The 26,636-nt window shown below is 40.0% G+C and overlaps 1 protein-coding gene across 1 annotated transcript in view; it reads left to right on the forward strand.

The window, feature by feature from the left end:
- The first annotated feature begins 4,707 nt into the window (after positions 1-4,707).
- The window catches only part of LOC311234835 (sideroflexin-1-like), a 60,075-nt gene continuing 38,146 nt past the window's right edge, over positions 4,708-26,636 (forward strand). Inside the window, exon 1 of the mRNA XM_084322078.1 lies at positions 4,708-4,789. The gene's annotated coding sequence lies outside the window, so the exon portion shown is untranslated. The remainder of the gene's footprint in view (positions 4,790-26,636) is intronic.

Here is a 26,636-nt window from a genome sequence, read left to right on the forward strand (position 1 = left end):
GCTGAGAGGAGGCCGGCTCCCTCTCCCTCCGTCATCCAGACCAGAGGGGGGGGGGGGGGGGGGGGGGGGGGGGGGGGGGGGGGGAGGGGGGGGGGTGAGAGGGGTGAGGGGAGGGGGGAGGAGAGGGGTGAGGAGAGAGGTGAGGAGAGGGGGCAGAGGGGGTGAGGAGAGGGGGCAGAGGGGTGAGGAGGGGTGAGGAGAAGGGGCAGAGGGGGTGGAGGTGGTGAGGGTGGAATAGGTAGACTGGGTAGATTTCTGTAATTGCTTACAGGTTTCAAATAATAATAAACAAGGCCCACTGCCAAATGTAGTAAAAATAGTGTCATACAAAAAAAAAGAAAAAAAAACTCCACAGGCAAATGTTCACATATATATATTAAAAAAAGAAAAGAAAAAAAAAGGTGATGGCTAAGTTGTATCCATGCAGCTGAATATTACATCCCTACAGTTTCCACAGCGGCTCCGGTGGCCATGGATCCCTTCAGGCTGGGTGTCCATCCTCACGCCAAGGCGGCTCTCCTTTATATTCCACAGTAAAGACACGCTAACTAACGGGCTCCAGTTCTTCCCGCAGTGGTGCCTCTCGCTCCCCGTCGCCTCTCTCCGCGTCCCCCCTCACGGTGGTGTCTGGTTCTCGCCCCGCTGCTCCTTCACCACCAGGGCAGGGCTGTGGTCCTGTAAGGCAATCAACAGTGCGTGGTGGTGAATCCCCGAGGGACGCGCGCACGCCTGGTCCTGTTTAATTACTCTACAGCTGCTGGCGTGATGACGAGAGTAGCTATAGGCTACTACGGTGTGTAACTTGGTCTCGAGTTTAATATCGTTGGTGGTGTTGTAGGCATAGGTAGCCTATTTCACTTCGTACTACGTTACATTTACATTGTATATGCTTACAAGTTCTCACTGTGAATTGAAAACGGGGGACCCTGATGTAAACAAGACGAAAGTCTTTCTCTGGTCTGCATCCCCTTCTTAACAATTGTGTGTATTGAGCCGTACTGTAATTGTACCCATTTGTTAATAAAGTTTTCAATCAATCAATATCAATCAGGATGTCAATCAATATCAATATAATCAATATCAATCCTAATGTACAGTCTCCTCCCCATCATATGTATATATGTATATATGTTAGGATCTCTGGGTAACAGTACTGTATATTTGCATATCGTATATGTAAATGTACAGTACTGTATACCTGTATATGTCATGTATGTCCCTATGTCATAAATGTCATGATGTCATGTATGTTGTGTATGACATGTCATATATGTTATGATGAATTGAAAATGGGAGACCCTGATGTAAACAAGACGAAAGTCTTTCTCTGGTCTGCATCCCCTTAACAATTGTGTGTATTGAGCCGTACTGTATTGTACCCATTCTGCAATCTGTTAATAAAGTTTTCAATCAATCAATCAATCAATCGATATCAATCAATCGACGGCGAAAGATTGGTCGGGGTTCTGCTCCTAACTGTGGTGTGGGGAGGCTCGTTCCACCATTGTATAATAGCTCAATATCCATAATTTGCCATAATTTAACTAAGTGTTAGCCTACTTCTCACTTGCTGTCAGAAACACTTACATGTTGTCACGTGGACCCCCGCGTCTCTCTATCGATCAGCACCACGGACAGCACAGCAGCCGACCTATACTATTTGCACCACGTGGTCGATTTTAACAACGTAATCTTCACAATACAACTGTAAGCGGAACAAAATTACCATTTTAGTTGATCTATAATAATAATACCCGACTGAGCGGCTTCATCTAACAAGTAACTCCACATTATAATAACGACGTTTTCAGACTTTAAAGTTGGACACTTGGAGCGTGATCAAGTTAATGAAATGCATCAAAACAAATAAAAAAAACACAGCAAAACCTTATCCCATTTCACTCATATATTATTGTAAGCTGTTAATACTATTTCTATATATGAATCGTATGCAAACAAAGTAAGCGTGATGAGCCTACCTGTAACGTTAGCCTCCACGTTGTGGTGAGTGAGCTCACCTACGCGCACCTGACACGCCAGAGCGGTGGATAGGGGGGCGGGTGATCACGTGGGGGTCGCGGCCAATCAGAGGAACCCGGAAACCGAATTCCGTTGCGGAAAGGATACACGCGGCCCGCGTGCCTCACTGCCCCCCCGAGTGGATACCTTAGCTGTTTTAAATAAATGCCATCTCATTTGTTCTCTAATCTCTAGTTGACCATTGTCTTAAGAGTTATTATTATAGCCTATATTACAGTATATACAACCAGAGCCTCTGGAACCGAACCGTGCATTAATTTAGCCCTATAGACCACTTGTGCGTCAGAGTGTCCTATTTCTAAAGACGAATCAGTATATTTAATAATATAATTAATTGAATAGACTATGGAGACTTCCAGTGGACTACTAGGATAGGTCTGTCTCAGATGATTCTCATTATGTCATATTATTCTATTATAAAGACCTCTGCAACAGGTCCTGCATTATTATTATTATTATGTCTTCCACCAGAATATAGCAAACCTGTGTGCTGCTATGCTGTGCTCTTGTATTGCCATCTGCTGGACAGAGCATGTTATACCAACTTTAAAATGCAAAAATTACACCATTTGTATCATGTTTTCCTAGTAACGACTTACTCTAGACCTGCACCGTCGATGCCATAAAGATAATAAACTGTCTTAAAAATAAACTACAGAACATGCGTGCTTGGAGGTCAAAATACATTCAACAGAAAGCGTTGATTAATTGATTGATTGATTTAAAACTTTATTTAACAGCTTGCTGAATGGGTACAATACAGTACGGCTCAATACAAAAAAACAACTACTAAGGGGATGCAGACCAGAGAAAGACTTTCGTCTTATTTACCTCGGGGTCATCAGCTTGAGCACTGTAGTGTCCCTGGGTCTGGTCTGTAGGCCCAGTCAGTATTATCTCCAGTGGAAACGAGAATGGAAACGTTTCTACACAACAGGGGAAAAAAAGAACCACATAATTAGCAAAGGCTAATTATAGTTTCCCCCTGTCTGTAGCAACCAATGCACATTTTAGACAAACAAAGGGCAATATTTGCGGTTTATTTTCTGTTTTCCATAGACTACCGCAAACATTTTTGTCTTTAGAGACTTGGCTTTTCTAGCATGCAAACGGATTATTTTAATGAACTGGAAAGAACGCAAACCGAACTGCTTCAGTTTGGAGAACTGGCGCCAGGAGTCAAGGAACAGGCTGCTCTGTCTCTTCAAGGGAGTGATCGATCGCCCCGATGGCCTTCAAGGTCCCTGGAACTTTATTAGATCACTATCTTGAATGTTTGTGTACTACTGAACCTTTGTAACACTCTGCACCCCCCCCCCCCCCCCGGGCCCCCCCTCACCCAGTGATGCCACAGATTACTTGTAAAAATAATCTGATTACTGATTACTCCTTTAAAAAGTAATCTAGTTACTTTACTGATTACTTGATTATCAAAGTGTAACTAGGTTACGAAGTCATCCCCCCCTGCTGCTGCCACAACATGCTTTATAATGCTTTATTGAAAGTGCATAATGTCATAAATCATGATTGGCTGCTCAGACAGGTCATCATGAGACGTCATCAGCCATCAGGCCATATAAGGTCATCACAGCTGTCCACTGCTCAGGCACTCGAGACAGTGGTTCCCAAACGAAATAAAATAGAACATTTATATAATGTAATTTTAATTAAAAATTAAATTGTAAAACCGTTGTGTAATATAAAACATGGTATTATAGTTTGTTATTCTCTCAAATTAGGCTTATCATTATGGGTAAATTATGAGATAGTAACTAAATAGTAACACACAGCCACTTGGAAAAGTAACTGTAATCAGATTACTGGCTTGTGAATGAATGAATGAATGAAAACTTTATTTAACAGATTGCACAATGGGTACAGTACCCACCCAACCCCACCCCAACTACCCAACCTCCTCCAATGTACAGTTTCTACGTCAAATGTATATACACTCTTTTTCTGGACACTTTTTGTATCACAAACAGTACTGTATTTGCAAATCTGGTATGTCATAAATGTATAGATGTAGCAGTACGGTCTATCTGTATGTCATATATGTTACGATGAATTGAAAATGGGGGACCCTGATGTAAACAAGACAAAAGTCTTTCTCTGGTCTGCATCCCCTTAACAATTGTGTGTATTGAGCTGTACTGTACTGTACCCATTCTGCAATCTGTTAATAAACTTTTCAATCAATCAATCAATACAGTACAGTACGGCTCAATACACACAATTGTTAAGGGGATGCCGACCAGAGAAAGACTTTCGTCTTGTTTATATCAGGGTCCCCCATTTTCAATTCATAGTGTAAAAAGTAACACGGTTAGATGACTATTTACTGAAAAAAGTAATCAGATTAGAGTTACTAGTTACTTAGTAACTAGTTACTGGCATCACTGCCCTCACCCCCGCCCCTTGTTATTATTATAACATTTGTTGTCTTAGTTTGTCTTGTCATGTTTGTGAAAAAGAAAAACTTTAAATATGAAAAAAAAGAAAAGAAAGACTTGCTTTTTCCCTTTTTAGGGGTTTTAGAGCCAACCCTGTGTCCCCCCCCCCCCCAGGGTGACCTCACCATGGAACAAGTGACAGACCGGATGAGAGAGTGTCCGACACACCGCCCCCTGGCGGCCGGCGGCCTGAACTTGTGTTGTGTTAGTACTACATGCCGTGTGTGTGATATTGAGAAGAAGGGTCATCACAACATACAGTTGAACACAGTAAAGTACTGTAAACAGACCAGCAGGTACGTTATGTTCTCTTATGTTTCTACACACACACTATCCGTGATGAAGTCAACACGGTTATGGACTAAAGTCTGTTGTGATTATTAGAGTTTAACGGACATGATGTGTGTGTCGTGACAACAAGTTAGCACAGCGAGCTAACTGTGTTGATCCTGTGATCTGATGGTGGATCTGCTGCTTCTGTGCTTATTGTTCCTGCAGAATTATATATGATGATGGCCTTAATTAATGTCGCTTAACTGTTAGCTGTGGATTATATATGCCGACTAACCGACTAACCATGACGTACAGTCCCCTCCCCATCATATGTATATACTCTGTCAGGATCTAGGGGTAACAGTAGTACCTACTGTATATTTGAATACCGTTTAAGTCACAAATGTATCAGTACTAAATACCTGTATGTCATGTATGTCATAAATGTCTATATGAATTGAAAATGGGGGACCCTGATGTAAACAAGACGAAAGTCTTTCTCTGGTCTGCATCCCCTTAACAATTGTGTGTATTGAGCTGTAGTGTACTGTACCCATTCTGCAATCTGTTAATAAACTTTTCATTCATTCATTCACAAGCCCCTTCCGTGACTGTGATGTGAGTCCACAGCCACTTGCTCCTCAACAGGAAACCAACGTGTGTGTTGACCCTGAAGGCCTGGTTCTGACCGAGCCGCTCGTTCCACCAGCATCACAGAGACGCGTCACGGGGCCTCACAGCTGCACGAGGGGCTCGGACAGAGAAACGCTCACAGAGAAACGCTCCGGTTTGAAAGCTCTGCGTTGCTAATAAACATTTTAAATATATTTTTTATAAACTCGTTATTTCCGGCGTTGGCTGCCTGGTGTGATCACAGCGCATGCGCAGCAGGCACCCGCCGCTGGAAATATAATGCAGTGTTGAGCAGTTTATAAAAAATATATTTAAAATGTTTCTTAGCAACGCAGAGCTTTCAAACCGGAGCGTTTCTCTGTCCGAGCCCCTCGTGCAGCTGTGAGGCCCCGTGACGTGTCTCTGTGATGCTGGTGGAACGAGCGGCTCGGTCAGAACCAGGCCTTCAGGGTCAACACACACGTTGGTTTCCTGTTGAGGAGCAAGTGGCTGTGGACTGTTTGGGGGATGCAGACCAGATTGTTAAGGGGATGCAGACCAGAGAAAGACTTTCGTCTTGTTTACATCAGGGTCCCCCATTTTCAATTCATCATAACATACACGACATACAGATAGACAGTACTGCTACATCTATACATTTATGACATACCAGATTTACAAACACAGTACTGTTTGTGATACAAGAAGAGACTCCAGAAAAGAGAGTATATACATTTGACGTAAAAAAAAAAAAAACACAGTGAAAGTGAGTCATTTGGAGCAACCCAGCGTGTCGTGCCTCCCCCCCCCCCCCCTCCCTCACCCCACACTTCCATCCTGTAATCCCATCTGCTGTGTTTTATATCCGTCACGTTGTGTGTTATCTGTTACGCAGTAGCAGTAGTTAACCAAAGTATAATAAAACGGAATATGCTATTGTTGCTCCCATCATCACGGCTATTTCTGTATCTCTAGGGGGCGTCGCTGAGTGACAACACATCAGGTGACACCTCGGCTCGACGCCCATTAACGAGCTGCCCAACCGTACATTCAAAGCATAGCACATATACATGGTTTGATTGATTGATTGATTGATTGATTGATTGATTGATTGAAAACGTTATTTAACAGATTGCAGAATGGGGTACGTAGTACAAATACAGTACGGCTCAATACACACACAATTGTTAACCCTTTCACTGCCACACCACCGAAGGTTAAAACCCTTTACGACCGGCGTCGGTTGTGTGATAGTAAAAGGTGGGTTAAACCTTCTGCCGTGTGGCAGTGAAAGGGTTAACCGGCTGTTGTGTGGCAGTGAAAGGGGTTAACCTTCTGTGTGATTGTCGCAGTGAAAGGGCTAACCGTTTTGGTGGTGCGGCAGTGAAAGGGTTAACCGTTTTGGTGGTGCGGCAGTGAAAGGGTTGGTTAAGCCGGGGGATTGCAGACCAGAGAGAGAGACTTCCGTCTTGTTTACATCAGGGTCCGCCCATTTGGTTAAGATCATGGTTGGAAGAACGGGCTTAATATCCACTGGCTGTGTGCAGTATAGGGCTGGGCGATATGGAAACAAATCATATCGCGATAATGATATGATAATGTTATCATATTTCTCGATATCGATAATTATCGAATTGTTATAAGTATAAAAAAAAATAAAAAATCTAACAACAGATGTATGTTTATTTTGCAGCAATTCTTGTCATTGATGTCATTGCCGCCATCTTTAGTGTTACAGCCCCTCACACTCCAGTTCTCAGGCTGCAGCTGGTTTAAAAGCTAAAGTAAACCGGCTTCTCTGCTGGCTGTGGCTCCAGGGGAGTTGAACAGTTCTGGTTCTGCTAGTTTATTTTCAATCTTTTGGCGCTTTTTTGGTGGACAAACCACCGCACATGTGCACTGTGACTCGTGACTGGAGACTAGCTCTGCTAGCACACATAGCCTACTGTGTACAGACGGTTTCAAACTGTATTTTAAATTAGAAGGCAAACTAAATAAATGGACAAGAGAGAAATAAATCTCAATTTGGTCAGTATTGTCATTTGGACAAGCAAAGCCATTACTTTAAGTTGCAGGCAAGAAAGACAAGTCTGTCCACTGTCTCTGGTTTTAAAACTGCCCTGTTGCAGGTAAAAAAAAAAACGATTTTTTGATTTTTTTTTAAATTTCGATATTCGATATCGATTATTAAAATATATCGCGATAGTTATCGTTATATCTCCCAGCCCTAGTACAGTATGTGTACAGTATGTGTACAGTATGTATTTGACCTGATCATGGCACTGAGCACCATCTCACTGGCTGCTGTATCCAGACATGGATAATGACAAACCATATTCCCTTGTACCTTTATTCTGGAATCTGAGTTTGCGTTCGGGCTGTTGGAGGTGCTGTTTGTTTGTGTAGTCTATGTTTAGGTATTATTTTATAGTCCTACTACATGCTTCAAATGAAAATAAACATGATAATAATAACAGATCTAGTGTATCCCCCCCCGACCCCCATAGGTTCATACTAGGCCACTACTAGGAATGAACATGGCATATATATATATTTAGTGTTATTTTTGTATGTCTGTAGGGAATCTATTGAGATGCCACAGTCATCGTTTATGAACAGGTTTGGGGAGAAACACTGACATCTTTAACGTACCTCTGGCTCCTTCCACCCCAAACGACCTTCCAAAAGGCCTTCGGTTTAAACACGCGCCGCTCTCTCTGACCCATGTCTCTCAACTGATCATGGAAAACAGAAGTGAAAGCAGTCTATTCTGGACTTGTGCCGGTATGTTCTCAGACGGCTATTAGTCCCCTGTTTTAGGGGTTGAGAGGTGAAGAGCAGAGCTCCAGTCACACACCTGCTGTAGCTGCTGGGCTATGAATGGATCAGAGGTGGGGGGGGGAGGGCGCTTACCGTGCCATCCGGGCTTAAGCAGGGAAGGAATTATCTTTTTATTTAGTAGTTTCCGTTTTCAGTTGGTTTCTGTGTCACCGAGTTGCGTGGGGTGAGTTTGTGAGTTCATCCGATGCTGTATTCTATAAGCTATCTTAACACCGCCGCCTCTGATCAGCTGTTTTAATGACCTGGTATAGAAATGGTACAGCTGACGTTCGTGGCTGATATTCTCCGTTTACACAGTAGAAGTATCTGCTAGAGCCATATGAAATCCGTTTTTATTTTTTTCCATATTCCATTTTATTTTTTTCCAAATTCAGTTCTTTTTCGTTTTAATATTTAAAAATTCTGTATTTTGCTTTGTACGCGCATTTTCCCATCAGAAATAGTGTCTAATAAGTGGGAATGAATAAATGTCCACAATTTAATAAGATATAACAGTCCATTTAATAGGGCTGTCTTAAATACTTCGAAACTTCGTTCGATGGGCATGGGAAAATTAGATTATATAAAAAATAAAGATATTTATTTTTATTTTTGTGCAAAATCAACTCTGCCTCTCTTTGTTAACTACAACAAGCGATGCTGTTTGTTATTTAAGACGAGGTCGGACTCGGCACTGACAGATTTGTGTTCATTGTGCTGCTTTTATAAAGCCTCAAATGACGGCTTACAATATTTCATGAAAAAGTGTTTCGTTTGTCTAAGATTTAAAAAGGTTTAAACTTTACAGCACTGACAAAGTTGAACAAAGTGCTGTACAAGTCCCACAAATTTAAAAATAATAATAATATTTTTTATTTAGTTATTTTTATACAGTATTCCATTTTTTTTTTTTTTTTTTTTTACTTTTGACCAGGCAGCTGGTTCTTTTTAGCGTTTATCGCTTTTTCTGGTCAAGCATGACCGACAGAAACAGGTTGAAGAATGGGATATAGATCAGGGGAAGACACTCTGAGAAAATACGGCGAGTCCGGGAGTCGAACTCGTGTACCCCAGATCCGTGACGCGCACGGTTGTCCCCGACGCCGAAATAGCGCCGAGATACGCGGTGAGCTACTGGAGCTCCCCAGTATTCCATTTTTATTGCTCAATTCCGCGATTCCGTCCGTGATTCCGTGAACGCGGATTTCATATGGCTCTAGTATCTACACTGGAAACAGCACCCGTCTGTGGCTGGTCCGTGACGAATGACACCGAGAGCAGAGCATGTAGCAGTCGTAGCACGCACCCCTTTTAATTCTACTAGACTTAATTCTTTATCGACTCTGTGATCAGGGCTGTCCTTGACTAGATGGACATTCACGGTCAACTAAATAGCTTTAGGACTTGAGTGATTGATTAGGCTGGTTGATTCAAATAGTATTTCTTCTCACACGCAGTCAAGCAAAATGACCTCAAAATGAGAAGTCCTCCTCACTGTTATCATAAACAGTATTCTCCTGTATTTTATTATGACAAATAATAAACAAACTTGAACTTGAAACTTGTTAGGACTATCTGACTCTTAATAATAAACACTGTTAGGTAGGGATGCCCCGATCACGTTTTTTGCCACCGATACCGATCACAGATCGTCGTGATCCATATCGGCCGATACCGATCCGATACCGATTGTTTTTGATTAAAAAGAAATTAAAAATTATTTTATATAAAAAGTTTTTTTTTTTTTTTTTATAAAATATATATATTATATAATTAGACTTGTACTTGTATTATCTGCGACTGCGAGACATCGCCACCACGCAACAAGTCAAAATGCTCACTATCTGCAAACAGCTCCACTGTCTGTGTGTACTCTAGTAGCCCAGCTCAAAAGGATTCTCCGGCGCTGCAGCGGGACCCCATTGGTAACGTTAAGTGCTTTGGTCGTTTCACATTCAGCAAGCCCTCAGCTCGAATACGCATTAAATCAATGTTATAAGACATTGATATCAAGAGCTATCTGTAGCTACTGCTAGCCGGCTAGATGACGTTAAGACAGAACTTTAGTTCAATGGGACATTTCGTTTTGAACAGTAAACGAACGTCAGCTAACGCAAGCTAACTGAGGTATGAACATGAACTACTAGACTTTCTGGATCATTTGTTGATATCAGGAGCTATCGGTAGCTAGCCGGCTAAATACCGTTAGACAATGCCTACTAAACGTGAATAGTTGACTGGGTAATTTTGTTTAAACAGTAACGTTAGCTAGGTAGCTAACGTTAGCGCAGGTCGAATGCAGTGCACTACAGACTCGAGCAGAGGAGCCGCACCTCTTTGTTTACAAACTCTACACGGGGGCGGGCGGGGCTAGGGAGGAGGAGCAGCGGCAGTTTGCAGGTTGTGTGTGTCTGAGACAGACAGCGAGTGAGAGCTTCGCTTGATCGGTTTCCGCTATCGGCGAATATGACTAATTATCGGAATTCACAGATTGCATATTTATCGAGTATCGAGTATCGGCCGATAACGATCGGTGGCCGATCGATCGGGGCATCCCTACTGTTAGGACTGTCTGACTCTTAATAATAAACACTGTTAGGACTATCTGAGTCTTAATAATAAACACTGTTAGGACTGTCTGAGTCTTAATAATAAACACTGTTAGGACTATCTGACTCTTAATAATAAACACTGTTAGGACTATGACTCTTAATAATAAACACTGTTAGGACTGTCTGACTCTTAATAATAAACACTGTTAGGACTATCTGACTCTTAAACACTGTTAGGACTATCTGACTCTTAATAATAAACACTGTTAGGACTGTCTGACTCTTAATAATAAACACTGTTAGGACTGTCTGACTCTTAATAATAAACACTGTTAGGACTGTCTGACTCTTAACACTTTGGTTGCCTAAGGTTAAATTAATGATATACCATAGATTGCCAGCGCTATTTGTCTATGGAGAAAGTCCCCTTCTTTGCAGGGCTATAACTTTTTAAATTCTATTGCTACATTGCCATTATTAGGGCCCATTCAAAGTCCTATATGTATTGTTCATTGTGTAGCAACGTTAAACTTTTTCATTCACATATTCATAGTAAAGTATGGTCTAATGTATAAGTATGTTTTCATCTCTTTCTGCAGCTTTCTCCAGAACGTGATCTATAGCCCCAAATGCATTATATTGATGATGAAATACAGTTTGATGGCAATCAGCGCGATATAAAAAATTCCAACTAGACGTACTTCTAGAAGTTACTACACGTCATCTGATGTTGACCGGATGGGCGAGGGGGCGTTTATAATTCCGTGGGCAGCGTTATACCAATCATCTAATGTGGGTCAAATGTTCATCATAGCAGTTAGTGTCGAACACGGTAATATTACACGCTAAAACTCACCCCAGTCTCCGCGGGCCGTTGGGCGATCAGCGTGGGGTAGACAGTTTTCCATTATGGGATGTTGAAATAGTCGGTCCATTTCCAGGTTGTATAATAATATATACGTCCAAATCATGTTGTTTTTTCGAGTTATTTGCAGCGATCGATGTTCACTGTGTGAAGACGGAGTCTCTCTAACATTAGCGAGTGCCCGGACCCCATATGGAGTGAGTCCTACCGGGTTAAAGGTTGACATCCGGTTTCGATCTGCCGATCGGCCACCAGATGGCGGTCTTGAACCGCTAGAGGATTGAGAGGAGATCACACTTGTGTCTCAGGCCAGCGGAGGTACATTATGAATCCGATCGCAGATTTTTGAAATATTGATATAAAGACGACGTACAGCGTCCCCCGGCAACTTTAGCATGGCCAGCAAAGACGTCTAAAGACGCCCCCTGGCAGTCAAAGTGTTAATAATAAACACTGTTAGGACTATCTGACTCTTAATCAGGGAACAAAATTAACTTTTTGACTTACCAGCCATTTGGCTGGTAGATTTTAAAAACTACCAGCCAGGCAGATTTTTTACCAGCCAAAAATTAAAAATAGCTTTTTAGTATATCACCATGTGTTATTATTACTATATAATACTCTCATATGCAACAATATGCATAAACAACATAAGGAATATTAGCATAATTTTGAGTGGACTGAAGGAATGAGTCAGCGTTAATAGTTTTAAATGCAAATAATTTATTGAAACATAGAAGTGGGGTCGGGGACACACACACTGTTTCAACTCACCACCCCCGCATCATATTGTAGTCTAGTCTGTCTTCAAACTTCCACTCCTCTCGAAACCTTTTTATATTTGAATATCAACATTATCTGTGCATCCTCAGTAATCCTCAGTTTACTACAATATACTCCTGTCCTGAGTCCTGACTAGTGACTTCATCGTCTTTCCAAACGCACGCACACACACAGAGAAAGGGAGAGTGCCCCCCCATTTCCCTTTCCCCAGTCCACACTGTCTGCTGTTCTCTATGGCTCTGCCGCTGATCAGGATTAGCTTGTTAGCTTACGCTAACACAACGTTCATTTCGGGCGATGTGGGCATAAATGAATGGCGACGATGCAATGCATGTTAGATGCATTTGACCCGTTGTGAGAAGAAGAAAAAACCACAGACTTATTTCGGCTCGCAAAATAGGCGCACTGCTGTGTAGCTCTGCTCTCAGGGAACAAACTTAACTTTTTGACTTACCAGCCATTTGGCTGGTAGATTTTAAAAACTACCAGCCAGGCAGATTTTTTACCAGCCATTGGCGGTTGGCTGGTACTTATTTTGTTCCCTGCTCTTAATAATAAACACTGTTAGTTAGGACTATCTGACTCTTAATAATAAACACTGTTAGGACTGTCTGACTCTTAATAATAAACACTGTTAGGACTATCTGACTCTTATCAGACTTTTACTGCCACTCACGAGTTTTCTCGGAATTATTAATATTTCGTTGAAAGCCACTCATGAGATTTCTCGGAATTATTATTATAATTTTTTTTAGCGATCTGAAATCATATTGCATCACGCGAGCCTACCCTAGTCTACCCGAGAGCCGCCGGCGATCAGATGTGGAAAAAAGCGCCCCCTATCGTCTCCCAGATGACATAAGGGATTTTGGAATGGACTCAATGAAAATGGATGGGGAAAAAAATCCTGTACTCCACATTTTTCAGTCCACTGATGCAGCCGGGGTTACCACAGTTCATTCTGGAGCCTCTGAGCCTCGCGGAATCATGTACTGCACTGTACACACGTTGGATTTATACACTTATCGATTTTTTCGAATGGTGATCAGGAATTGGAATATACCAGTTGGATACCATCTGATGTCAGGTAAGGAATCTATGTTATCAGTGTTAGGATAATCAGACTAATTTTGATGAAGATATAAGCTGTTTTGTGAAATGTCCTCTTTCGGTTTCACTGTAAAAATCCAAGAGGAAATGAACACGGCGATTATCCGTGCGCGGCTCGAATGGGCGTGCGTGTACGTATAATATTGATCATCTAGCGTTTATTTGAAAATGATTCATAAATAGGCCGACAAATATCAACGTTCTGGAATATTCCAGTAAAAGACGATTATCATAGAATGGCCCAGAATAGGCTGTTTTTTACCTCAAAACGGGTGCTTTTCAAAATGCTCTCAAATGGAAATGAAGCGATAAAAAACCAATCTGCCTTGACAGCACTGACTGGAAAAGGATTCTTTGATAAGCGACGGGCAGATTAGACACATAGCCATAATTTAAAACATAGATTAGGCGATATTAACGCTAACATTAAAGTGGATGGTGGCATCCCTCCCCGCCGTATGTATATTTCCCTCCCACCCACCCACCCCCTCCTAATGTACAGTCCCCTTCCCATCATATGTATATACTCTGTCAGGATCTAGGGGTAACAGTACTGTATATTTGAATACCGCCTATGTCACAAATGTATCAGTACTAAATACCTATATGTCCCTATGCCATAAATGTCATGTATGTTGTGTATGTCATAAATGTCTATATGAATTGAAAATGGGGGACCCTGATGGAAACAAGACAAACGTCTTTCTCAGGTCTGCATCCCCTTAACAATTGTATGTATTGAGCCGTACTGTATTGTACCCATTCTGCAATCTGTTAAATAAAGTTTTCATTCATTTCATTCATTCATTCAAGCGCTAACTCTGGCGCCACCTCGTGGCACTGAAAGTGTTAATAATAAACACTGTTAGGACTGTCTGACTCTTAATAATAAACACTGTTAGGACTATCTGACTCTTGATAATAAACACTGTTAGGACTATCTGACTCTTAATAATAAACACTGTTAGGACTATCTGACTCTTAATAATAAACACTGTTAGGACTATCTGACTCTTAATAATAAACACTGTTAGGACTATCTGACTCTTAATAATAAACACTGTTAGGACTATCTGACTCTTAATAATAAACACTGTTAGTACTGTCTGACTCTTAATAATAAACACTGTTAGGACTATCTGACTCTTAATAATAAACACTGTTAGGACTATCTGACTCTTAATAATAAACACTGTTAGGACTATCTGACTCTTAATAATAAACACTGTTAGGACTATCTGACTCTTAATGATAAACACTGTTAGGACTATCTGACTCTTAATAATAAACACTGTTAGGACTATCTGACTCTTAATGATAAACACTGTTAGGACTATCTGACTCTTAATAATAAACACTGTTAGGACTATCTGACTCTTAATAATAAACACTGTTAGGACTGTCTGACTCTTAATGATAAACACTGTTAGGACTATCTGACTCTTAATAATAAACACTGTTAGGACTGTCTGACTCTTAATAATAAACACTGTTAGGACTGTCTGACTCTTAATAATAAACACTGTTAGGACTGTCTGACTCTTAATGATAAACACTGTTAGGACTATCTGACTCTTAATAATAAACACTGTTAGGACTGTCTGACTCTTAATGATAAACACTGTTAGGACTGTCTGACTGAATAATAAACACTGTTAGGACTGTCTGACTCTTAATAATAAACACTGTTAGGACTATCTGACTCTTAATGATAAACACTCTTAGGACTGTCTGACTCTTAATGATAAACACTGTTAGGACTATCTGACTGAATAATAAACACTGTTAGGACTGTCTGACTCACTGCAGGGACTCTGGTACAGTGTGTTACTACGGTTTTTACCATGTTTACCATCATCACTATTACTACTAGGGGTGTAACGATAGTGATACACAAAAACCACGGTTCGGTACGTACCTCGGTTTTGAAGTCACGGTTCGGTTCGGTTTTTTCCGGTACAGTGGGGGAAAGTTTGGCTTTCCATGTTCCACTCAGGGGTGATGTAGTGTGCAGTAACTAATTGTACTTGTAGGGCTGTCAACGAATATTCTATATTGAAATTAATAATCGAGTTGTAAGAAAGTAAAAATAATAATAATATTATATTAGATTGGGAAAAAACAGCCCCCGGTGGGCGGTCGTTAGTGGTTAACAACATACCGTTGTATTAGTTCGGTACACAGCCGTACTGAACCTAATTTCCAGTACTGAAACGGTTCGGTACGGATACGTGTACCTTTACACCCCTAATTACTACTGTGTAATTGAATCCTGCCACCCGACCCACTACTGTTCACTATCCGATTCCTACCTGACCTCCCCCCCATGATGCTATGACCCCATGGGGGTTACTAAATCAAATCAAATCAAATGTATCTGTAAGGCCCGACAACACACGTTAATGTCCCCATGGGGCCGGACACGTCTTCTTTAAACAAGTCCAGAAGAAACATCACAATAAGTCAAGAACAAAACAAGAACACCATAAGGTCCACATTTTTTTAAATAAATGCAAAATAAATAAATGCAACACTCCCAGACATACCCCACGTGAAGGTAAGGAAAAACTCACTAAAACCTAGCAATAGGAGGGGGTTAGAGAGTTCCCATGTTTGTAGTGGGCAGAGATGGAGCAATAAATACATGTAGTGAGCATATGCATACATTGTGACAGTAGAATCATAGTATAAGAAAATTGTGAAGACAGACAGAGCAGGGCTGTACGCTAAGCTTTTTCACTAGGGGCACACTTGCCCCTAAATGAGAAATTTAGGGGCAAAACATTTTTTTTTAGGGGCAAATTTTTAAATAACAATTGTACCATTATTTATATCGATTGTTTTTGATTTAAAAAAGAAAAAGAAAAAAAAATATTTTATAATTTTTTTTTAATAAAATATATATATTATATAATCATACTTGTAGTTGTATTATCTGCGAGACATCGCCACCACGCAACAAGTCTAAATGCTCACTATATGCAACCAGCTCCACTGTCTGTGTGTACTGAGTAGCCTCCAGCTACAGCCAGGATTCCCCGGAGCTGCAGCTGGACCCTATACTGTAGCCTCCAGCTACGGCCAGGATTCTCCGGCGCTGCAGCTGGACCCTATTGACTATATTCAGCGTGCCCTCAGCTCGAATACGCATCGACTCAGTGTTATAAGACATTGATATCAGGAGCTATCTGAACTATTTAGTTTAATGGGACGTTTCGTTTTGAACAGTAAGCTAACGTGAGCTATCATGCACTACTAGACTTACTGGAGCATTTGTTGATAGCTATCAGTAGCTAGCCGGCTCACCGAGGTCCCAGTGTCCCACTAGACTAGTGTTTACAACAGCCACGGGTGCGGGAGGGAGGAGGAGCAGCAGACGCCACAGCTCTCTCCGTGTGTCTGAGTTCAGTTCAGTTCGGCTCCCTATAGGAGGTCGAACGCGTCGAAAATATGAAGCAATACTAACTTTACTTTTCTTCATAGCTAAATCAGACAGTCAGCCAGTCTATCAGAGTGAGTGCTCAGTCGATTGTTCCCGCTGATCATGCCTGCTGAGTGCTCACTGCTCAGCTCGCGTGAGTGACGTCATCGCGTCATCACACGCCTTGGATAATTTAGGAGTGAAATGCGAATGCAAGGCTCGAAAGCACTACTCGCAAGGCCGCCCCCAGATAATATTTACCAATCGCAACGGCCAATTAAAGGGGCAATTCGCGACGATATCATCGCAGTGTACAGCCCTGCAGAGAGGTTAAAAGGTTCTCGTATGTCTGCAGAAAAGATTTCAAAATTTCAAACATAATTTTTTTAACAAACTTGCATCAACAAATGTCCTTTTCAAGCACTATAAGCCATATGTGAATAATAATTAGAAAATATTTATTTACAATTTAACACCTTTTTGAACACATTTTCCAAAATAAGTCCTTCAAATTCTCATTACCGCAACAGTCTTAAAACTTCAAGACAATAAGAAAAGCGTATACATTTTCACAGTTTTAAGAATTGATTATTAACAGTCATAGACACATACCTGAAACTATGAAATAATATATATCTTTAAATAATCATTTTTAGAATAGTTTGTCATATTACTCTCATTACCGCAACACCTTCTGCATTCGACAACCTAAGTTTTGTGATATTTCATGGAAACCTGAATTTGTCTTAAAATGTCATTGTAAACCTGAAAGCACATAACAAATAGATCATGGTGCCTTTAGAATCAAATTATAATTGTTCACTAAATTAAATAAACATTAAATTAACAGCTGTTGTGGTAATGATACATGGCTTTCGGAAATGAGAATAATGATTTTGGTAATGATAATAAGTATGCTAAGTGTTGCCAGACACAACTCGAGGCTTAAGAGCAAGCCTGTTGGTTATTCAAAGCAAACCACTTGGTGTGTCTGATTAGCCACAAACACCAAAGCAGTAAATTACATTTGTGTCATTTTACTTGCATCACAAAATTTAGGTAACACAACAAATTACATAATTATGAAAACCTCTAATTTACTGTATTTTGTCAAGTTAACTATAGGAGCCAAAGCACTCATGAGTTATACCTTATTTCTATTGGCGTAGTTGCCTACACTGTTAAAGTCTACATTTCAGAATACAATGGGGCTTAGCTGTATATTTAGTTTATTGTATTATATGAATGTTTATATGGTTATTTTTATAACCTTACATTGAAACGGCGTTAGGAATATTGGTTGGATTTAGATAAAGTCATTGAACCGTCTTATTTGTCATAATAGAACATTCTAGAACATTTGTGATGTCACAGTATGATGTCATAATCAGAACATTCTAGAACATTTGTGATGTCACAGTATGATGTCATAATTAGTGCCGTCAGGCGATTAAAAAAATTAATCTAATTAATTACAGGATTTGTAATTAATTAATCGAATTAATCGCATTTTAATCGCATAACCATTTTATGCCTGATATTCTATATTCTATAATCATATTTCAAATTGCCTGTGTCCGGATGGCAGAATTCAGTACTGTATCTACAAAACCTTCTGTTTAATCATCTTCCATCTATTAATTTGCTTAGATTTTTCAGGTCTGGTCAATTTGAGCATGGTGTTATTCACAGTCAAAGATAAAAAAAAATTATTGATATTCTCATTTGGTTCATTACAATTTCTTCAAGCCTAGTAACAGACACAGTATTTCTGACACTGGGAATACATTCCCTGAGATCCATAGATGTCCCTAGAATCAGATACCAAGAACATGCAAATGGACCATATAAAAATAAGTCTGTAAATGTGTATTCTACGTTCTTATGGAATGAATGAGATAACAAAAAAATGTTATTTAAACATTTTATTTAATTTTTTAAATTTTTTGTAATTCATTTTGAGTAAATTTTCATAACGCGATAATTTGCTGTGTAATTAATTAATCTAATTAACGCGATAAACTGACAGCCCTAGTCATAATCAAACATTCTAGAACATTTGTGATGTCACAGTATGATGTCATACTCAAACATTCTAGAACATTTGTGTATCTATATATATTAGGGATGGGTACCTTTCACATTTGAACCGATACCGGTACCGGTACCTGTGAATCGATACCGGTACCCAACGGTACCTTTTTTCGGTACTTTAGTCTCAAGAAATTTAATTTACCTACCTCAGTCGTAAAAAAAAAAATCCAAACTTCAAATAACTACAATTTCGACAGTTTTCGGCTTGTCATTGCTCCGACTGCTTTGTTGTTGAATCAAGTCAAATCCTAGGTAAGCATATATTGTGCGTGTGAACGTTGACATGAAAAGAAAAAAGTAAAAAAAAAAAAAGGTAAATTTTTTTTTTTCTTTTTTTTTTCCTCGGTTTCTCACTTGACTCGATACTCGGTAGTACCGACGTGTTTCCGTTCGGTGCCTCAAAAGTACCGAATTCGGTACCCATCCCTAATATATATTCAACAATTCTCTCATTGTGCATCTTGAAACAGTGCTGAGCAGTACTGAACAGATAGAAACAACATAGATTGAAGCCTGCATTTCTAGACCAGGGTGCCCTGCCTCCCGTTTTGCTGTGGAAAGAGCCGGCAAGTTGAGTTTTACGGCTTTCAGGTGAGGAGGAATTTTGTCATGTGTCGAGTCGGCTGTGATTTTGGAGACTGGGAAAATACAGTTTTCTTACCTTGTAGTAGTGACGTGAATATTTCGTGGCAGTAAACAGCCAAACAAGTTTTAGTTTAGGAAAATAGCTTCAGGATCACTTCTGTAAGGAAAGACTTCGCTGTGGAAGAGAAATAAACCATTTGGATATCTTTGTTTTACACCGGAGCGGCTGTGGACATTATTTTCCTTTATCAATGAACGTACTACTCACGAGTAAGCAACTTTAACCAGTAGAGTGGACCCTTCGGCCCTCATATTAGTAAGAAAACTATGTTCCAAGAGGAAAAAGGAATCAACACGAACTACTGGAGCGCTGAAAGAGGATAGAGCCATATGAAATCCGCGATCACGGAATCGCGGACGGAATCGCGGAATTGAGCAATAAAAATGGAATCAACTGTAAATTTTTTTTTTTTTTTTTTTATATTATATATGTTGTGGGACTTGTACAGCACTTTGTTCAACTTTATCGGTGCTGTAAAGTTTAAACCTTTTTAAATCTTAGACAAACAAAACACTTTGCTTTCATGAAATATTGTAAGCCGTCATTTGAGGCTTTATAAAAGCAGCACAATGAACACAAATCTGTCAGTGCCGAGTCCGACCTCATCTTAAATAACAAACAGCATTGCTTGTTGTAGTTAACAAAGAGAGGCAGAGTTGATTTTGCAAAAAAATATATATATCATTTATATTTTTTAATAATCACATTTTATTTTCATATTCGAATCCCATGCCCATCGAACGAAGCTTCGAAGCTTTGAAGTATTTAAGACAGCCCTATTAAATGGACTGTTATATCTTATTAAATTGTGGACATTTATTCATTCCCACTTATTAGACACTATTTCTGATGGTAAAATGAGCGTACAAAGCAAAATACAGAATTCTGAAATATTAAAACGAAAAAAAACTGAATTTGGAAAAAAAATTAATGGAATTTGGAAAAAAATAAAACGGATTTCATATGGCTCTAAAAGAGGATAACAACAAATGTTGGAGCCTAGGAAGGTTAAAATGACACAAAAGGCCGTCATGCCATCAATAAGAGGAGAGCTAAGCTAGGTCAGCTAACTGGTCACATGAATCAAATGAATCAATTAATGGATGAGGACGACGACGGTAACTTGGAAGTTGTACAGACAAAATGTGTGGTCGAATTCAGTGAACCTTTTTTAATGAGAGATTATTTCAGGGCTTGCCAACTCTCACTGACTGCAGTGACTGGATGCTTTCATAAAATTACAACCAAGGCATTTGCATATCCTCTCAATCAAATTAAGAAAAAAAATGCATTTGTTCAGCTCAACTCACAACTTTATTCTGTTTAACAGCATTCTGTTTAAAAATACAATAAGATGCAATCAATATACAGAATAATAACAAAAAGAAATAAAAGTAACATGAGCAGGTAAGGTTCAGCACTGCAGGCCAGACAGAAGGCGGTATGAAGCTGTTCCATGGGACCGGTTGAGACAGAGACAGAGGTTAAAAAGGTTCTCTCTGCAGAAAAGCAGACATGGGAGCAAATAGACATCCTAACTAAACTAGACAGATTAATCTAAGGGTCAGTCCCCGACCAGGTGAGATCAGGGTGGGTTGAAGGAGAGAGAGAAAAGATGGGTCTTAAGCAGGGATTTAAAAGCTTCGACAGAGCAGGCGCCCCCGACGACGGCAGGTCATTGGTTCCACAGGTAGGGAGCGCGGTAGACAAAGGCTCTGAGGCCGGCGGATTAGGGCTGGGCGATATGGCCAAAAACGTTATCGCGATAAAATGATAAAATAATTTTCATATCACTCGATATTAGGGATGTCCGATATTATCGGCCTACCGATATTATCGGCATTAAAATGTGATATCGGAAAATATCGGTATCGGTTTTCCAATATTTTTTTTTTATATTTCTATAGAAATGATGTCCGATATTATTGGCCTACCGATATCGGCATAAAAATGTGATATCGGTTGATATCGGTATGGGAAATTAAGAGTTGGACAATATCGGTATATCGGTATCGGTAAAAAAAGCCAATATCGAGCATCCCTACTCGATATCGATAATTATCATCGATGATATACATGAAATAATTATTTCTGTCAAGTTTAATTAACTTCTTATGCCCGGCACCGGCGGGCTATTAATAGATAGACTCACTTTTTTTGCTGCGGTAGAACGAAGACGTCACTACGAGACGAGTTGGAGAGCCGTCGCGTGTCGAGTCAACCCTTTGAAAAGCGTTGTGGTCCCGGCTTGAATTCTCCATGAATGTGTCCAAGTCCATAATCCATATAAATCCATTTAGTTAGATCCAACTGTACTGTCTGAATGAATGTTTCTTGTGATTATGGGTGATTTCCGACCGCCAAAACAACTGAATGTCTCGTCTCGAGTTGATGTCGTCATCAGTCCCGCGCACCTTTTTCTAACGCTGTAACCGCCCCAGTGCATAGATTATTATATTCCACCAGGGGGCAACCTACCGCCACTGGATCATATGCATTATAAGAATGGAACTAACACAGTTCTATTTCAAGGGTTCTAATGTAATATTAACCAATATATTTATTTTGCTTCAGTTTGATACTAAGCATTTTATATGCTAACAGATAGTTGGACCCTTTACCTTGATCTGATATATGCATAGTAATGAAATATGAATTACATGTTCTCGAACTCGGAAACGCCCCTGCAAACACTCCAGCACAATAATACGCATGCGCGCCAGAGCAAGCGTTGTATCCCACGACAATGTACTAACTATCACCCTAAAATACTCCGTTCCACCCAGCGTTTCCGTTAGCCGATAATTACCGGTATTTGACCGGCAAAATCTGTTGAAGTCCGACATATTTAATCTCTCCGGTCTTAATGTCCGGTGAAAATAATTCCCTGAGTCTAAGCACAATTTGATTATTTGAATTGTATTAAAATAGGCTAAAATTAAATAGCCTATGCGATGAACGAAACAATCATTACATTTGTTTCATCGTTGCTTCTAATAATGACAACGACGTTGTCAGCGAGAGCTTAGTGCTGGGTGTGCGAACTTTTGTGAAGCTGCAGAGCCGGAGCAGCAGCAGCACAGTGCAGTACTCCAGCAGTACTCCAATTCAGCCATTTTCAATTCAATGTTGGGTGGGGGGCGCTGCTGTGCGGTCCCCAGAAAAGAGCCAATAACAGCTGAATCAGCTGCTCTGCATCGACATACTCTCGCAAATAAGTCATTGGGAGGTGGAGAGAGAGAGAGTCGTCAAGCAAACCCACGATAATGTTGCCGTCTCTCTCTGCCAAATTTCTCAGTTCTTCGCTTGATATAATTAATACAAATGTCCAATATAACGGAATTCGTTAGCTCATAAAAATGTGATTATAACAGACTGTTGTTTATTAATGTCGGGCGACTGCCCACAGACACCTATTTGATTTAAAGTCGGCAGCAGCACGAGTCTCTGGACTTATTTTATTTGGAATATAATGACTTTATACGCAAAAGTAGCCTAGTTTTAAGTAAAAATATTATAAATCTACATGCCTTGATGATGTCATTATTTTGTTTTGTTGTCATTCTTTTGCCTATCAATTGTTTTTAAGCTCAATAAACTCCGGAATTTCTCTCTACCGGACACTGAGGCCGGCAACAATTTTTTCTAACGGAAACCCTGGTTCCACCCTAGGCCTGCCACGATAACAAATTTTGCTGGGCGATTAATTGCCCCCGAAAATATCGCGATAAGCGATATTATTGCGACCGGTTAGAGAATTTTTTTTTGAGAAATTTATTTCCCAAAACTTTTATTTTGAAGCCCACCGCTCCGTCTTTTCCGGTGTTTTAGACTTTTATTTTGAAGCCCACCGACCGGACCGGAAGTATTGTTGTTATTATCCTAGCTTGCTGATGCTGCTGGTGGACTGGGGCCAGCTAACGTTAGCTTGCTGATGCTACTACTACTTCGACATGCTGCTAATGGGCTGGGGCCAGCTAACGTTAGCTTGCTGATGCTGCTGGTAGATCGACATGCTGCTGGTGGACTGGGGCCAGCTAACGTTAGCTTGCTGATGCTACTACTACTTCGACATGCTGCTAATGGGCTGGGGCCAGCTAACGTTAGCTTGCTGATGCTGCTGGTAGATCGACATGCTGCTAGTGGACTGGGGCCAGCTAACGTTAGCTTGCTGATGCTACTAGTAGATCGACATGAGCTAATGATAAAACAAATGTTGAGATTGTTGGTGAACAACTAACTTTAAGTTAGTTTTAACGTTAGCTACTAACGTTAAAACGCTAACGTTACACTACAAATAACGCTACTTGGTTAAAAGGAGCAACTACAGGAGAAATGTAGTTAAGCTATGTGGTGTTGCCCCACGGAGCTCCTGTGCTGTGCTCTCTGCTCTGTAGTAAAGCCAGCGGCCCGCCTCCCAACACGGACAGTGACTGACAATGGGCACTGGTTCCGCCTCATTAAAACAAACGCGCAAATAGCAATTAATCGCGCCCGTCAAAATCATTGCATTAATTTTAATTATCGCGGCAATTAATCGATTTATTGCTTATCGCGGCAGGCCTATTCCACCCCAATACATTGCAACGACGTCCACCGCATACCCCACACTACTCTAACCGTTACCCTCCGAATTCACGCCACACACCCACTCCGCACGTAAACTATAAAATAGCGGCGTGCAAGCTAATGATCCTAGCCAGCCTTGTTTCCTACCCAGAGGTGCACCGCGGTCCACGGGTCTCCTTCGCTGGAATTTTCATGCATTTTCCTAACTAAAGTTGCTAAACTAATCTCCTCGGAAATCGAAAACCAAAACAGTAGCACATCTGGAGCTGTGGTGCCTAAGCGCGGCATCACGTAACGTAGCTCTATTCCTGAGGTTGTTAGTGCGTGTGCTGATATCCAAGCTTGGAAAATCGATATATATCGAAACTTTGCGACCACGTTTCATGTTTATTTCGAGGAAATTATTTAGCGCGATAATTATCGTTATCGTTTTATCGCCCAGCCCTACGCCGGATGTCTTTTTAACCCTAGGAATCGATAGAAGCCCCGCATTTTGTGAGCGCAGAGCACGAGCGGGCGAGTATCGGGAGATGAGATCGGATAGATAGAGCGGTGCGAGCCCATTTAAAATGTTGTGGGTGAGGAGTAGCACTTTAAAGTCAGATCTGGCTTGAATAGGAAGCCAGTGTAGGGCGGACAAAACTGGTGAGATGTGATCAAATGTTCTAGTTCTAGTTAGTATCCGTGCAGCCGCATTTTGCACGAGTTGAAGATTTATTTATGCTTGACTTGAAAAAAAAAAAGTGCATTACAGTAGTCCAGACGCGATGAGACAAAAGCATGAATCAGGGTTTCAGCATCAGCCAGAGTTAAAATGGGGCGAATTTTTGTGATATTACGAAGATGGAAGAAGGCAATTTTGGTGATTTTTTTTTTTATATATGTGCATTAAATGAGAGGGAGGAATCAAAGATGACTCAGAGGTTTTTTTATGGTGGAGCTCTACTAATAAAGGAGCTCTACTAATACTACTAATAAAGGAACACTACTAATACTACTAATAAAGGAGCTCTACTAATACTACTAATAAAGGAGCTCTACTAATACTACTAATAAAGGAGCTCTACTAATACTACTAATAAAGGAACACTACTAATACTACTAATAAAGGAGCTCTACTAATACTACTAATAAAGGAGCTCTACTAATACTACTAATAAAGGAGCTCTACTAATACTACTAATAAAGGAGCTCTACTAATACTACTAATAAAGGAGCTCTACTAATACTACTAATAAAGGAGCTCTACTAATACTACTAATAAAGGAACACTACTAATACTACTAATAAAGGAGCTCTACTAATACTACTAATAAAGGAGCTCTACTAATACTACTAATAAAGGAGCTCTACTAATACTACTAATAAAGGAGCTCTACTAATACTACTAATAAAGGAGCTCTACTAATACTACTAATAAAGGAGCTCTACTAATACTACTAATAAAGGAGCTCTACTAATACTACTAATAAAGGAGCTCTACTAATACTACTAATAAAGGAGCTCTACTAATACTACTAATAAAGGAGCTCTACTAATACTATTAATAAAGGAACACTACTAATACTACTAATAAAGGAGCTCTACTAATACTACTAATAAAGGAGCTCTACTAATACTACTAATAAAGGAGCTCTACTAATACTATTAATAAAGGAGCTCTACTAATACTACTAATAAAGGAGCTCTACTAATACTACTAATAAAGGAGCTCTACTAATACTACTAATAAAGGAGCTCTACTAATACTACTAATAAAGGAGCTCTACTAATACTACTAATAAAGGAGCTCTACTAATACTACTAATAAAGGAACACTACTAATACTACTAATAAAGGAGCTCTACTAATACTACTAATAAAGGAGCTCTACTAATACTACTAATAAAGGAGCTCTACTAATACTACTAATAAAGGAGCTCTACTAATACTACTAATAAAGGAGCTCTACTAATACTACTAATAAAGGAGCTCTACTAATACTACTAATAAAGGAGCTCTACTAATACTACTAATAAAGGAGCTCTACTAATACTACTAATAAAGGAGCTCTACTAATACTACTAATAAAGGAACACTACTAATACTACTAATAAAGGAGCTCTACTAATACTACTAATAAAGGAACACTACTAATACTACTAATAAAGGAGCTCTACTAATACTACTAATAAAGGAGCTCTACTAATACTACTAATAAAGGAGCTCTACTAATACTACTAATAAAGGAGCTCTACTAATACTACTAATAAAGGAACACTACTAATACTACTAATAAAGGAGCTCTACTAATACTACTAATGAAGGAGCTCTACTAATACTACTAATAAAGGAGCTCTACTAATACTACTAATAAAGGAACACTACTAATACTACTAATAAAGGAGCTCTACTAATA

This window comes from Notolepis coatsorum (assembly GCF_963971535.1).
Source record: "Notolepis coatsorum genome assembly, chromosome: 9".
Lineage (NCBI taxonomy): Eukaryota > Metazoa > Chordata > Actinopteri > Aulopiformes > Paralepididae > Notolepis > Notolepis coatsorum.